Here is a 16438-nt window from a genome sequence, read left to right as displayed (position 1 = left end):
TGTCTTAAAAATAAATAGAAAATCTGAAAGTTTATATCAAGTAAAGAGATAGAATCAGTAATTTTAAAGATCTCTCCACAAAGAGGAGACCAGGAACAGATGGCTTCACTGTGAATTTTGCCAAATATTTAAATAAGAATAAATGAGACTTCTACTCAAGCTCTTCCAAAAAAGTAGTAAAAGGACACTTCCTAATTCATTTTATGAGGTCAGCATTATTCTGATACAAAAACCAGATAAAGTCTTCAACAAGAAAACTACACACCAATATCCCCTATGAATACAAGTGCAAAAATACTTAATACATACAAACTGAATCCAACAGCATATTGAAAGGATTATAAACTGTGAACAAGTAAATTTATTCAAAGAATGTAAGGGTGTTTTAACATATTACTATTAATCAGTGTGATACACCACGTTAATAGAATGAAGAAAGGAGAAATTACAACCATCCAAATTGATGTTTAAAAGACATGTGACAAGATCCAACACCCTTTCATGACAAAATCAGAAAAAAAAAAAATTGTAAGTGTAAAAGGTAGCTTCTTCAACATGTTAAAAGGCATTTATTTAAAAAACTATAACTATCGCCATGCTCAGTTTCAAAACACTAAAACCTTTCCCCCAGATCAGGAACAAGACAAGCTTTTATCACTGATATTCAACATTGTACTGAAAGTTCTAACTGGGGCAATTAGGCAAAAAATGAAATAAAACGCATTCAAAGTAGAGAGGAAGAAGTAAAACTATCTCTATTTGCAGGTGCCATAATCCTATATGTAGACAATCACATATAATCCACAAAAAAAGCTACTAGAGCTAATAAATGAATTCAGCAAAATTATATACTAGTCTAAAATTCAGTTGTTTCTATATACCAGCAATGAACAAAACAAAAAGTAAAGAAACCTATGACATTTGCAGTGACATACAAAGAATACCTGGGAATAAATTTACCCAAGGTTGTGAAAGACTTGCACACTGAAAACTATAGAACATTGCTGAAAGACATTAAAGAAAGCCTTTAAAAATTGAAAAAAATATGTTTTCATGTATTGAAAGACATTATTCACAAAATATCAATGCTATCTAAAGTGATGTACAGATTTAGTTTAATCCTTATCAAATTCCAGTGGCCTTTTGTGTAGAAATGGAGTAGTAGAACCATAAAATGTACATAAAATTTCAAGAGATTCTAAATCACCAATATAATCTTGAAAAGGAAGAACAAAGTTGGAGGAATCAAAATTCTCAATTTCAAAAGTTACTACAAAGCTACAGTAATCAATAATGTTGGTACTGGCATGAAGGCAGACACACAGACCAATGGAATAGAATAGACAGTCCAGAAATAATCCCCTGCATACATAGTCAAACAATTTTTTTGAAATTTTGTTTTTAATTGACACGTAATAATCATACATATTTATGGAGCATGAAGTGTTATTTCAATAAATGTATACAATGTGTAATGACCAAACTGGGGTAATTAGAATGTATATCACCTCAAACATTTACAATTTCTTTGTGTTGGGAACATCTAAAATCTTTGTTTCTATTTAAAAATATACAATAAATTATTGTTGGAAAGTGTGTTAGTTTGTTCTCACACTGCTATGAAGAAATACCCCAGACTGGGTAATTTATAAAGAAAAGAGGTTTAATTGACTTACAGTTCTGCATGGCTGGGGAGGCCTCAGGAAACTTACAATCATGGTGGAAACACATCCTTCTTCACAGGGTGGCAGGAGAGAGAAGTGCTGAGCAAAGGGTGAAAAGTCCCTTATAAAACCATCAGATCTTGTGAAAACTCATTCACTATCACAAGAACAGGATGGGGTTAACCGCCCCCATGATTCAATTACCTCCCACTGAGTCTCTCTCACCACACATGAGGATTATGGGAACTACAATTCGAGATGAGATTTGGATGGAGACATAGCCTAAACATATCAGAGAGCTTCCTGGTAGCTGAACATTTGGAGGTTCCTGGAGCATGGCATGCCTACCTCACTCTACATATCTCTTCATCTTTATCCTTTGCAGCATCCTTTATAATAAACCCATAAAGGCATTGAAGATATATGATTGTGAGACAAGTGTCTACAAAACTATGGATGGTACAAGAACTTCACTTGATATTGAATAGTACCCAGATACTGAGGTGCAAAAAAAACAAGTACTAACTCTATAAGAATGGCAAGACAAGTGGGTGAACTGAAATATTGGTTTTCATCAAAAACAAGGACATCAACTATTAAAGCAGCATTTGGATACTTTTCTTAAAGGCAAGAGTGGAGTGAGGGTATTTTTTCCTCTGTGTGGAAAAGCAGTTGAGATGAAATATTTTGCAGACTGGGGACACAGTGTACTTGGTGTGGAAATCATTGAACTTGGGATATGAGATTTTTTTTTTTTTGAGGTTTTTTTAAAGAGCAGAATCTTTCTTACTCAGAAGAGCCAATCACCAAAATTCCTGGAGCCAAAGTGTTTAAGAGTTCTTTGGGGCAACATTTCATTGTACTGTTGCTGTATTTTTTATCCTCCTAGAGCAAATATTGGCAAATTTGACAGGATTTAGGATAGAAGAGCATTAGTTGCTATTAATCCAGGTGATCACAAATGCTACGCAGTTATAATGTCGTCCAACCTGGGTAAAGGGTTTCAGAACCTCATGTATGTTCTTTCTTATGATCCAACTAAACATGTAGGCCCACCATTTTGTGTTCTACTTGCTGAAATTGAAAGGCTGTTCAGTACGGTATGTAATATTCATTGTCTTGAGAGGGTTGATGCTTTTGAGGAATGACATAAAAGTTTGGGAATTGACTACATTTTTAAAAGGTTATATCTAAGAGATAAGTAAATGAGATGTAAATAAAATAAAGTAACATCAAAATGTTTTTGAGTTTTTGAGTTTCTGAGCAATTGAAAATTATGCTGAGGCTTCAAAATGTAATGGATGAATTTTTTATTGCTTATAAATAATATAGTAGATTCTTGCTCAAAAATGCATGAACTTTATGGAAGAACTTACATAGTAAAATGGCAAAGTAGCTCCTTTGAAGAGGAGAGTATGATGGCGAAAGATTATACCTGTGTGTCATATAGACTGAAAGATCTTTTAAAAATCTATTAGCTTGTATTATTTGTATAATTAAAAAATAAAAGAAAAATGCAATGCGTATTACATAAATATAACAGACCTAGAAAAACCGACATTATTTTTCTTGAGATGGAGTCTCACTCTGTTACCCAGGCTGAAGTGCAGTGGCACAAACATTGCCCACTGCAGTCTCAACCTCTGGTGTTCAAGCCACCCTCTCACCTTAGCCTCCCAAGTAGCTTGGACCACAGGCACATGCCACCATACCCAGCTAATTTTTTCTTTAATTTTTTGTAGAGATGAGGTTTTGTCATATTGCCCAGGCTGGTCTAAAACCCTGGGTTCAAGCAATGCTCCCACTTCAGCCTCCCAAAGTGCTGGGATTACAGGCTGAGCCACCACACCTGGCAGAAAAACTGACAATCTTTATGAAATTTAGAATGATTGAAGGACATAACACTTCAATAGAGTTCAAGATGGTCCCAAAAGTTATATAAAAGATTAGCTTTTACTATAAGTCCTTGTGTTTTTACTAAAATTCTAGCATCCCTTTTCATACATACATAATTTTAGGTGTAATAGAATCAATAAACAAATAAATTTTAATTAAATAATCTAGTCTATGTGAAGCAAAATATTCCCCAGATGTACTAATTTTTTAACTTAAAAAATTATTCTTAACTACAGTCACTCTATAGTGCTATAGAATACTAGAATGTATTCCTCCTATCTAGCTGAAATTTTGTATCCATCGATCAACCTCTCCCTATCCTTTCCTCCTGCCTACCCTTCCTAACCTCTAAGAACCGCAATTCTACTCTTCTAATACTTTTATGAGCTCAACTTTTTTAGGTCCCACATGAGTAAAAACATTCAATATTTATCTTTCTGTGCTTGATATTTTGTTTTCTTTATCTTTTATTTATTTATTTATTTCCTGAGACAGGTTCTTGCTTTGTTGCCTAGGCTGTAGTGCAGTGGCATGATCATGGCTCACTGCAGCCTTTACCTCCCAGGCTCAAGCAATCCTTCCACCTCAGCCCTCTAAGTAGCTGGGACTACAGACATGCACCACTACACCCAGCTAATTTCTTAATTTTTTTGTAGAGACGGAGTCTCATTATGTTGCCCAGGCTAGTCTTGAACTCCTGGGCTCAAGCAATCCACCCACCTTGGCCTTCCAAAGTGCTGAGATTACAGGTGTGAGCCACTGTGCCCAGCTATGCCTGATATTTCACTTAACATAATGTCCTCTAGGCTTAACCATATTGCAATGAATGATAGGATTTACTTTTTTACGACTGAATAGTATTCCATTGTGTATATATACCACGTTCTCGTAATCCATTCACGTGTTGACAGACACTTAGATTGATTCCATATCTTGACTATTGTGAATAGTACTGCAATAAACATGGGGATTCAGATATCTCTTTCCTTTCCTCTGGATAAATGTCCAGTAGTAGAATTGCTGGATCATATGGTAGTTATATTTTTAACTTTTTGAGGAATTGCCATACTGTTTTCTACAATAGTTACAGTAATTTACATTCCCATCAACAGTATAAGAGTTCCTTTTTCCTCACATCCTCACCAGCATTTGTTATTTTTTTTCCTTTTGATATTAGCCATTTTAACTGGGGTGGGATAATATCTCATTATGGTTTTGATTTGCATTTCCCTGATGATTAGTGACGTGAGAATTTTTTCTTGCACTTATTGGCCATTTGCATGTCTTTTTTAAAAGAAATTTCTGTTTATATCATTTGCCCATTTTTATTAGATTATCTGTTTTTTCCTGTTGAGATTTTTGAGTTCCTTGTATAGTCTGGATATTAATCTCTTGTCAGATGAATAGTTTGCAAATACATTTGCCCACTCTTCACTCTGTTCATTGTTTTCTTTACTGTAAAGAAGCTTTTTAGTTTGATATAACCAAGTTGTCTATTTTTGCTTTTTTGCCTGTGCTTTTGAAGTCTTACCCATAAAATCTTTCCCAGCAAATATATCCTTCAGAAATAAAACATTTCACAAATAAGCAAAAAATAAGGGAATTCATTGCTACTAAACCAGACTTACAGGAAATGCTCAAAGGAGTTTTACATCTGGAAGTGAAAAGATGAGGATGAAAACATGTGAAACTATAAAACTCACTGGTGGAGCCAACACACAAAGGAGAAAAAGAAAAAAGTCAAACCTTATCACTACAGAAAACCACCCGACTGCAAAAATAAACAGTTAAGAGAAGAAGTAAGGAACAAAGTACATACAAAGCAACTGGAAAATCAATAAAATGAAAGGAGTAAGTCCTCACCTAATCAATAACAACTTTGAATGTAAATTGATTACATTTCCTGTTTAAAAGATATAGATTGGCTGAACGGTTTTTTTAAAGACCCAATTATATACTGCCTACAAGAAACTCACCTCATCTGTGAAAACACACATGTATACTAAAAGTGAAGGGATGGAAAAAGATATTCCATGCAAATGGAAACCAAAAGTGAGCAGGAGTAACTATGCTTATGTCAGACAAAACAGACTTCAAATCAAAAGCTATAAAAAGAGACGAAGAAGGACATTATACAATAACAAAAATTCAACAAAAGAATGTAACAATTGTAAATATATGTGTGCACCCAACACCTGAGCACCCAGATATATAAAGCAAATGTTATTAAAGCTAAAGGGATAACTAGACCCCAATAAATAATAGTTGAGGACTTCAACACTCCACTGTGCAGCACTGTAGGTGGTTGTGGTGAGATATTGACAGGGCTCCAAGGATGTGGAGATGCAGGGGCTATTGAACATCAAGGGCAATACATACTCCGGTGACTCTGCTCTCAAAATGGCACCATGATGCAGCAGCCTGAGCCCCAGTGAGTCCTGGGGTCACGGGAAAACGTAGTGTGAATTCCCTCTCTAAAAGAATGCAGTCACATGAACTCTAGGCAGCTCCCTATACTGGACTCAGGACCAGTGAGGGCTGTCAGGCTCTCCTGTAGCTAGGATTGCAGGCATCCAAGGTGAGAATGCTCATTGCTAGGGATTTTCTGCTTACCTTTTTCCCACAATGGGGAGGGCCTCTTGACTCCAAAGCCTATTTAGGCCAGGGGCTTCACTTAACTCTCTATGTTGCTATCTCGAGTTTCTGTGCCTCAGAAGGTCTTCATCACCTCCTTGCTGAATTCTGGTGTATACTGGAATTTGTATACTTGCTAAAATTTATTTGTAACCCCCAAATCAATACTGACAGCACGTTTGTGGTCATTTGTAGACATGCACAGAGCAGCAAAACAGTGAGTCACCTGACACACATGTTTCCAGCTGAGACTGACCAAGGTAATATTTTACTGTCTTTTTTCAGCTCTCATATGTAAACACATACCCATTTCAAGTTCTGTTTGATCTTCTCTGTGGGCTGAAAAACGGAGAGGCAGAGGTGGAGAAAAGCCTCTCTCTTTCTCTCTCTCTTCCCCAACTCCACCCCGCTGTCTCTTCCAACAATACCAAGTAAGTTCCTTCTGAGACCGTCACCTGGCTGACTACAGGAACTCTCCCTTAATATATATTAAATTCCCTGGGCAGTGCTTACGTGTTCCAGAAATCCATGGGGGTTGTTACTTGTCACCTCCGGCTTAGTTGGCAGTTCCAGCCTTCTCTAGTGGGGAACTGTCAGGGTCTCCATCCAATTCTGCAGCTACTGCTCTTTCCTTTCCCAGACCTACCTGTTCCTTCATTCCTAAAACACTGCTAACTGCAGACTATAAGGTTTAACAGACATGTTACCCATTTTAGGAAAATAGAGGATATTACAATGCACAAAATGGTGACACTATGGTTTTGCATATCATGGAATGTCCACTACTTATGCCCTGACCTAAAACAATATTGCAGGAATCTAATTACTTCATCAGACTGTGATCCCACTTGATTCTGTCCCACATTCTCTAAGACTAGAAAACTAACTCCCATTCTCTCTGGCCCAGCCAAAAAAGAGGTAACATCTTGATCTCTGCCAAGATATACCTTATATTATCAATACAGCTTTTTATATTATTCAGCTTAGTATTTACTACCTTAATTTGAAGCATCTGCATATAAATTATGCCCCAGTGTGTGGAGTTTCTCAGAATAATACATAGATATGTCTATTTTGATGGCTGCATAATGAAAATGGCTTGTAAAAGTGGATTCCCTCAGAATAGAGTGTCTCTTTCAAGCTCAAATTTCAGCTGACACAAGAGTAAGAAACGGATTCCACCTGAAGCATCCGGAAAAAAAGTTGCTGGCACTCTAACAAAGTAGGCCTTTTTATGGCTCTTAGTAACTCAATAAACAGGGTCTATTATTATTAGTAGCTTTTCTATAATATAGTTCAAGCTAGATTGAGAAAACCGAAGTTATCACCCCATTGCACATTCAAGCTTTGCCTCTTGAAACAGGATGTTTTAAAATAATCGATACACATTATTTCTCTTCAAATGCCATAATTCCTCGGGGTCCCAGACTGGCAACCCTAAGCAACATGGATGTTGATTTGTGAGGCTGTCAGTTTTTTGTTGAACCAGAACCATTCATTGTATGCCTACTGTGCCTCTTATATTGTTCAAGATATTATATCTCAATCAGTGATGTTAATGTCTCCCTAGGGGGCTTCTGGTAATGGGTGAAGCTTGTCACAGTGATTGGGAGAAATAATAAAAATCTTGCAATGTGTGGGACAGTCATACAAAATGAATTTCTCTATCAAAAGTGCCAATAGTGTACTAGAGAGAAACTGCTGGATACTAGGTGTACAGCAGTGAACCTATACAAGGTTGTGATCATCTCTCACAGAGACTAAGACTAGCTTTACATCATCTCAAACTCTGATAAGATAATCTGTTCCTATCTTAATTGCCTTCCAGAAACAGAGGAAGATAACATTTTTATAAGCCTAAAATTTTCTTTACAATTCTTCATAGTGTTTGGTTGTTGATAAACAGTTACCAGGCCTAAGAGGGGACAACACCAAGTGAACCAAAACCAAAAGGCAAAAAAACAAGATAATGCAAAAGTAAAGCTAGATAAGACATCTCTGAGAATGTTACACTTGACCTACTATCAAAAGATAATGAGAAACCAGCCATGTGAACAGACCAGAAATAGCATTTTGGACCTTTGGAAAGCAATTGGTAGAATCAGGTGGTAAAGGGTTTGCTTAATTCTAGGAATCAAAGGAATGCCTGAGTGACTGGAGCATAATTAAAGTGGTGAGTAATAGTAGGATAAATTGGAGGGATGAAAAAATCATGAGATGCGGTCAGAGACTAGGTAGCAGCCATATCATATAAGGTCTTGTTTATACCAAGAAGTCTAGAATTTATTCTAACTAAAATGGGAAGCCAACGGAGGGACACAGACAACTGAGTTATCATGTCACTCGATTTAAATGATCACTTTATAGTGTGAAAAACAGTGGAAAAAGAATAGAGCAAAGGAGTCCAGTTAGGAGGTCAATTACCTCCTAATTTAGGTTGTCTGAGTAAATGATCAGTGGTAGCCTAAACTAGGGGACTACCAGTAAAAATGGAGAAAAGTGGAGATGAAATCTGGATATATTACAAGGCAGAGTAGGCAGGATATGCTGAATCATTCAACATAAGATATAAAGGTAAAAGAAGTAAAACCAAGGATGATGCCTAGGTTTTTGATCTGAGAAGATGGATGGTAGCTTTACTCGTATAAGAAAGACTGCAAGAGCGTTAACATATTTTGTTTTGTTTAGGCGAGGATCATAAGTTTAATTTTAGTCATGCTAACTTCCAGATGCTGAGTCTGGACCCCAAAGGAGTGATCAAAGCTAGATACGCAGATTTTTCTATTCGTTCTTTATTTTCAGTCTTCTCAGTATCTGAAGCTCCATCCTTCAGAGAGTTTCAACCACTGTTTAAATGATGATGAGAGGCAGTGCCCCCACCTCCCACAACAGAAACCAAGCTAGACCTTACACTCCCAACCTCAGCCTTTGAAAGCTGGTGTAGATTGTGACCATCAAATGCTCCCACTCAGGATTTTGAATACCCAGAAAAAAATTAACAAATTATTTTTGTTTTGAGCACAAGACATTCAGCAACATAAGCATTACAAGTCAAGTGTCAGCAGCACCAGATAGCCAGAGTAGCAGTGTTGCAAGTAAGAATGCCCAAACTAGACTTTCTCAGGCATGACTTTCACAATTGTTTCTACTTCCCAGGCTAGCATGGATTCTGCTTGCTGTTTAATCATGGTTCTACAGCCTTCCTGTTGATTCCCTGTACAGCTCAATGTCCTTACATCAGATTCCATTTTAGTAATGTAGAGTATTTTTCTGTTGTTTGCAACAAATCAACCTGATTGATACAGGAGTTGGAAGATGTAGATATTAAGTACAGTAATAAAGTGAAAAGGAAATTTCCTAGAGAGAAAATGTAGAAAAGGAGAAGAGAATTAAAGGCTACAACTTGGAGCACATCAATATGTAGAGGAAGTTTAGCAGCAAATGAGCTAACAAATAAGTCAAGGAAAAGAGTTCACATGGGAAGAAAGAAAACCAGAAGAGGGTATTTTCATGGAATACAGGAGAAGAAAGAGTGAAGTTTTAAGGAAGGGCAGTGTTTAGTGCTGCTAAGAGGTTAAACAAGAACAAAGAAATTGTCATTTGATTTGACAGCATACAAATTATTAAAGACCGTTAAAAAAAAAAAAAAACTTGTTTAAAGGACAAGAGGGAATATAAGAGTGATTGGAAGGGGGTGGAAGACAACCGATTAGACAACTTATCAGAAAAGTTGTGCTGTGAAAGACAGCAAGTATATAGAACAACAAGCTGATAGAGAAGTGTCATCAAGGGAAGGTATTTGTTTAAAATGGAGGACAGTAGAGCATAAATTGTATATTGATGGGAGTAACCGCTAGAGTAGGAGAATTTGAAGATGCAAGAGAAACGGTGGCTATCTGTAGGAGTTAAAATTTTTAGAGTGGGAGATAAAGATTAGATCAACTGGAGATATTGGCTTTTTAAAAATTGTGATCCATCAGCCCCAAGTTTCATACCCATAAATGCTGATAACCTACATCCCAGTGGATGACAAAATTGAGAATGAGGGATTGGCAAGGCAGAGATGTCCAGAGGGTGAAGAAATGAAGTTTGAGGTCCATGAGATCCAGACTGAGTAACAGAGGTTGATCTAGACTGACAAGTACAGATTTTGAGTAATGTGGTTTGTCCATTCAGCAATTGATGGACATTTGGGTTGCTTTCACTTTTTAACCACTGCAAGTATTTCTGCTATAAACATTCATGTAAAAGTCTTTGCATGAATGAATATTTCTGTTTCTATTTGGAAGATACTCAGGAGAAAAATTTCTGGGTTATATTTTTGTCTTTTAGAATTGTGTTTTCAAGGACCAGAATTATTTCACTTATTAAGGGTTGTTATTCTGTTCCATTGTTCAGTATGTCTGTGTTTATACAAATAACACACCTTCTTGATTACTGGCTTTATGGTAAGATTTTACACACACACACACACACACACACACACACACACACACATACACACACACTTGCACATATTTAATGCAAGCAATTTGGTAAGTTTGGACATAGGCATACACCATAAATCCATCACTACAATTAAAGTAATTGATATATATCCATCATCTCTAAAAGTTTCCTCAGGACTCTCCTTTTATTGTAGTAAGAACACTCACTATGAGGTCTACCCTCTTAGCAATTTTTTAAAGTGCACAATACAGTACTGCTGACTATAAGCACCAACTTGTATAGCAGATCTCTAGAAGTTACTCATCCAGCATAATGGAAACTTTATACACATTTAACATATTCCCCATTTCGTCCTTGCCCCAGCCCCTACAACCACTATTTTATTCTCTGCTTCTATGAGTTCGATTATTTTAAATACCTTCTGTTAGTGGAATCATTGAGTATTTGTCTTTTGTGACTAGCTTTTTTTACTTAGTATAATGTTCTCTAGGTTAATTCACATAGTCACATATGGCAGTATTTCCTTCTTTGTAAAGACTGAATAATATTTCATTGTTTGTATATGCCACAGTTGTTTTTCTTTTTTTCTTTTTTTTTTATTCTACTTTATGTTCTAGGGTACATGTGCACAACGTGCAGGTTTGTTACATATGTATACATGTGCCATGTTGGTGTGCTGCACCCATTAACTCATCAATTACCTTAGGTATATCTCCTAATGCTATCCCTCCCCACTTCCCCCACACCACAACAGGCCCCAGTGTGTGAAGTTCCCTTCCTGTGTCCAAGTGTTCTCACCATTCAATCCCACCTCTGAATGAGAACATGTGGTGTTTGGTTTACTGTTCTTGCGATAGTTTGCTGAGGATGATGGTTTCCAGCTGCAACCAGTCCCTACAAAGGACACGAACTCATCCTTTTATATGGCTGCGTAGTATTCCATGGTGTATATGTGCCACATTTTCTTAATCCAGTCTGTCACTGATGAACATTTGGGTTGGTTCCAAGTCTTTGCTATTGTAAATAGTGCCACAATAAACATATGTGTGAATGTGTGTTTATAGCAGCATGATTTATAATCCTTTGGGTATATACCCAGTAATAGGATGGCTGGGTCAAATGGTATTTCTAGTTCTAGATCCTTGAGGAGTTGCCACACTGTCTTCCACAATGGTTGAACTAGTTTACAGTCCCACCAACAGTGTAAAAATGTTCCTATTTCTCCACATCCTCTCCAACACCTGTTGTTTCCTGACTTTTTAATGATCGCCATTCTAACTGGTGTGAGATGGTATGTCAATGTGGTTTTGATTTGCATTTCTCTGATGGCCAGTGATGATAAGCATTTTTTCATGTGTCTATTGGCTGCATAAATGTCTTCTTTTGAGAAATGTCTGTTCATATCCTTTGCCCACTTTTTGATGGGGTTGTTTGTTTTTTTCTTGTAAATTTGTTGAGTTCTTTGTAGGTTCTGGATATTAGTCCTTTGTCAGATGACTAGATTGCAAAAATTTTCTCCCATTGTGTAGGTTGCCTGTTCACTCTGATGGTAGTTTCTTTTGCTGTGCAGAAGCTCTTTAGTTTTAGATCCCATTTGTCAATTTTGGCTTTTGTTGCCATTGCTTTTGGTGTTTTAGACATGAAGTCCTTGCCCATGCCTATGTCCTGAATGGTATTACCTAGGTTTTCTTCTAGGGTTTTTATGGTATTAGGTCTAACATTTAAGTCTCTAATTCATCTTGAATTAATTTGTGTATAAGGTGTAAGGAAGGGATCCAGTTTCAACTTTCTACTTATGGCTAGCCAGTTTTCCCAGCACCATTTATTAAATAGGGAATCCATTCCCCATATCTTGTTTTTGTCAGGTTTGTCTAAAGTCAGATGGTTGTAGATGTGTGGTATTATTTCTGAGGGCTCTGTTCTGTTTCATTGGTCTATATCTCTGTTTTGGTACCAGTACCATGCTGCTTTAGTTACTGTAGCTTTGTAGTTTGAAGTCAGGTAGTGTGGTGCCTCCAGCTTCATTCTTCTGGCTTGGAATTGTCTTGGCAATGTGAGCTCTTTTTTTGTTCCATATGAACTTTAAAGCAGTTTTTTCCAATTCTGTGAAGAAACTCATTGGTAGCTTGATGGGGATGGCATTGAATCTATAAATTACCTTAGGCAGTATGGCCATTTTCACGATATTGATTCTTCCTATCCATGAGCATGGTATGTTCTTCCATTTGTTTGTGTCCTCTTTTATTTCATTGAGCATTGGTTTGTAGTTCTCCTTGAAGAGATCCTTGACATCCCTTGTAAGTTGGATTCCTAGATATTTTATTCTCTTTGAAGCCATTGTGAATGGAAGTTCATTCATGATTTGCCTCTGTTTGTCTGTTATTGGTGTATAAGAATGCTTGTGATTTTTGCACATTAATTTTGTATCTTGAGACTTTGCTAAAGTTATTTATCAGCTTAGGAAAATTTTGGGCTGAGATGATGGGGTTTTCAAAATATACAATCATGTCATCTGCAAACAAGGACAATTTGACTTCTTCTTTTCCTAACTGAATACCCTTTATTTCTTTCTCTTGCCTGATTGCCCTAGCCAGAACTTCCAACACTATGTTGAATAGGAGTGGTGAGAGAGGGCATCCCTGTCTTGTGCCAGTTTTTGAGGGAAATGCTTCCTGGTTTTGCCCTTTCAGTATGATATTGGCTGTGAGTTTGTCATAAATAGCTCTTATTATTTTGAGATACGTTCCATCAATACCTAATTTATTGAGAGTGTTTAGCATGAAGGGCTGTTGACTTTTGTCAAAGGCCTTTTCTGCATCTATGGAGGTAATCATGTGGTTTTCGTCTTTGGTTCTGTTTACATGCTGGATTACTTTTATTGATTTGTGTATCTTGAACCAGCCTTTCATCCCAGGGATGAAGCCCACTTGATCGTGGTGGATAAGCTTTTTGTTGTGCTGCTGGATTCGGTTTGCCAGTATTTTATTGAGGATTTTTGCATCAATGTTCATGAGGGATATTGGTCTAAAATTCTCTTTTTTGTGTGTGTCTCTGCCGGGCTTTGGTATCAGGATGATGTTGACCTCATAAAATGAGTTAGGGAGGATTCCCTCTTTTTCTATTGATTGGAATAGTTTCAGAAGGAATGGTACCAGCTCCTCCTTGTACCTCTGGTAGAATTAGCCTGTGAATCCGTCTGGTCCTGGACTTTCTTTGGTTGGTAGGCTATTAATTATTGCCTCAATTTCAGAGCCTGTTATTGGTCTATTCAGGGATTCAACTGCTTCCTGGTTTAGTCTTGGGAGAGTGTAAGTGTCCAGGAAATTATCCATTTCTTGGAGGTTTTCTAGTTTATTTGCGTAGAGGTGTTTATAGTATTTTCTCATGGTAGTTTGTATTTCTGTGGGATCAGTGGTAATATCCCTTTATCATATTTTATTGTGTCTATGTGATTCTTCTCTCTTTTCTTTTCTTCTTTATTAGTCTTGCTAGTGGTCTATCATTTTTGTTGAGCTTTTCAAAAAACCATCTCCTGGATTCACTGATTTTTTTGAAGTGTTTTTTTGTGTCTCTATCTCCTTCAGTTCTGCTCTGATCTTGGTTATTTCTTGCCTTCTGCTAACTTTTGAATGTGTTTGCTCTTGCTTCTCTAGTTCTTTTAATTGTGATGTTAGGGTGTCAATTTGAGATCTTTCCTGCTTTCTCTTGTGGGCATTAAGTGCTATAAATTTCCCTCTACACACTGCTTTAAATGTGTCCCAGAGGTTCTGGTGTGTTGTAGCTTTGTTCTCATTGGTTTCAAAGAACATCTTTATTTCTGCCTTCATTTCGTTATGTACCCAGTAGTCATTCAGGAGCAGGTTGTTCAGTTTCCATGTAGTTGAGCGGTTTAAAGTGAGTTTCTTAATCCTGAGTTCTAGTTTGATTGCACTGCAGTCTGAGAGACAGTTTGTTATAATATCTGTTCTTTTACATTTGCTAAGGAGTGCTTTACTTCCAACTATGTGGTCAATTTTGGAATAAGTGGGATGTAGTGCTGAGAAAAATGCATATTCTGTTGGTATGGGGTGGAGAGTTCTGTAGATGTCTATTAGGTCCGCTTGGTGCAGAGTTGAGTTCAATTCCTGGTTATCCCTGTTAACTTTCTGTGTTGTTGACCTGTCTAGTTCCGACAGTGGGGTGTTGAAGTCTCCCCTTATTATTGTGTGAGACTCTAAGTCTCTTTGTAAGTCTCTAAGGACTTGCTTTATGAATCTGGGTGCTCCTGTATTGGGTGCATATATATTTAGGATAGTTAGCTCTTCTTTTTGAATTGATCCCTTTACGATTATGTAATGGCCTTCATTGTTTCTTTAGATCTTTGTTGGTTGAAAGTCTGTTTTATCAGAGACTAGGATTGCAATCCCTGCCTTTTTTTGTTTTCCATTTGCTTGGTAGGTCTTCCTAGCATCCCTTTATTTTGAGGCTGTGTGTGTCTCTGCACGTGAGATGGGTCTCCTGAATACAGCAAACTGATGGGTCTTGATTCTTTATCCAGTTTGCCAGTCTGTGTCTTTTAATTGGAGCATTTAGTCCATTTACATTTAAGGTTAAGATTGTTATGTTTGAACTTGATCCTGTCATTATGATGTTAGCTGGTTATTTTGCTCATTAGTTGATGCAGTTTCTTCCTAGCATTGATGGTCTTTACATTTTGCCATGTTTTTGCAATGGCTGGTACCGGTTGTTCCTTTCCATGTTTAGTGCTTCCTTCAGGATCTCTTGTAGGGCAGGCCTGGTGGTGACAAAATCTCTAAGCATTTGCTTATCTGTAAAGGATTTTATTTCTCCTTCACTTGTGAAACTTAGTTTGGCTGGATATGAAATTCTGGGTTGAAAATTCTTTTCTTTCAGAATGTTGAATATTGGCCCCCACTCTCTTCTGGCTTGTAGAGTTTCTGCTGACAGATCTGCTGTTAGTCTGATGGGCTTCCCTTTCTGTGTAACCTGACCTTTCTCTCTGGCTGCCCTTAACATTTTTTCTTTCATTTCAACTTTGGTGAATCTGACAATTATGTGTCTTGGAGTTGCTCTTCTTGAGGAGTATCTTTGAGGCATTCTCTGCATTTCCTGAATTTGAATGTTGGCCTGCCTTCCTAGGATGGGGAAGTTCTCCTGGATAATATCCTGCAGAGTGTTTTCAAACTTGGTTCCATTCTCCCTGTCACTTTCAGGTACACCAATCAGATGTAGATTTGGTTTTCACATAGTCCCATATTTCTTGGAGGCTTTGTTCATTTCTTTTTACTCTTTTTTCTCTAAACTTCTCTTCTTGCTTCATTTCTTTCATTTAATCTTCAATCACTGATACCCTTTCTTCCAGTTGATCTAGTTGGTTGTTGAAGCTTGTGCATTTGTCACGTAGTTCTCGTGTCATGGTTTTCATCTCTATCAGGTTGTTGAAGGACTTCTCTGCATTGGTTATTCTAGTTAGCCATTCATCAAATCTTTTTTCAAGGTTTTTAGTTTCTTTGCACGGGATTCGTACTTCCTCCTTTAGGTGAGAGAAGTTTGATCATCTGAAGTCATCTTCTCTCAATTCATCAAAGTCATTCTCCATCCAGCTTTGTTCCATTGCTGGTGAGGAGTTGCATTCCTTTGGAAGGGGAGAGGCCCTCTGATTTTTAGAATTTTCAGCTTTTCTGCCCGGTTTTATCCCCATCTTTGTGGTTTTATCTACCTTTGGTCTTTGATGACAGTGACATACAGATGGGGTTTTGGTGTGGATGTCCTTTCTGTTTGTTAGTTTTCCTTCT

General features: G+C 37.2%; 1 pseudogene; it reads left to right on the top strand.

The window, feature by feature from the left end:
- Positions 1 to 2116: 2116 nt before the first annotated feature.
- LOC102139489 (thiopurine S-methyltransferase-like) lies at positions 2117 to 2869 on the top strand (annotated as a pseudogene).
- The last annotated feature ends 13569 nt before the right edge of the window (positions 2870 to 16438 follow it).

The sequence above is a fragment of the Macaca fascicularis genome, chromosome X (assembly GCF_037993035.2).
Source record: "Macaca fascicularis isolate 582-1 chromosome X, T2T-MFA8v1.1".
Taxonomy (NCBI): Eukaryota; Metazoa; Chordata; class Mammalia; order Primates; family Cercopithecidae; genus Macaca; species Macaca fascicularis.
This window is presented reverse-complemented; position numbering and strand designations above follow the sequence as displayed.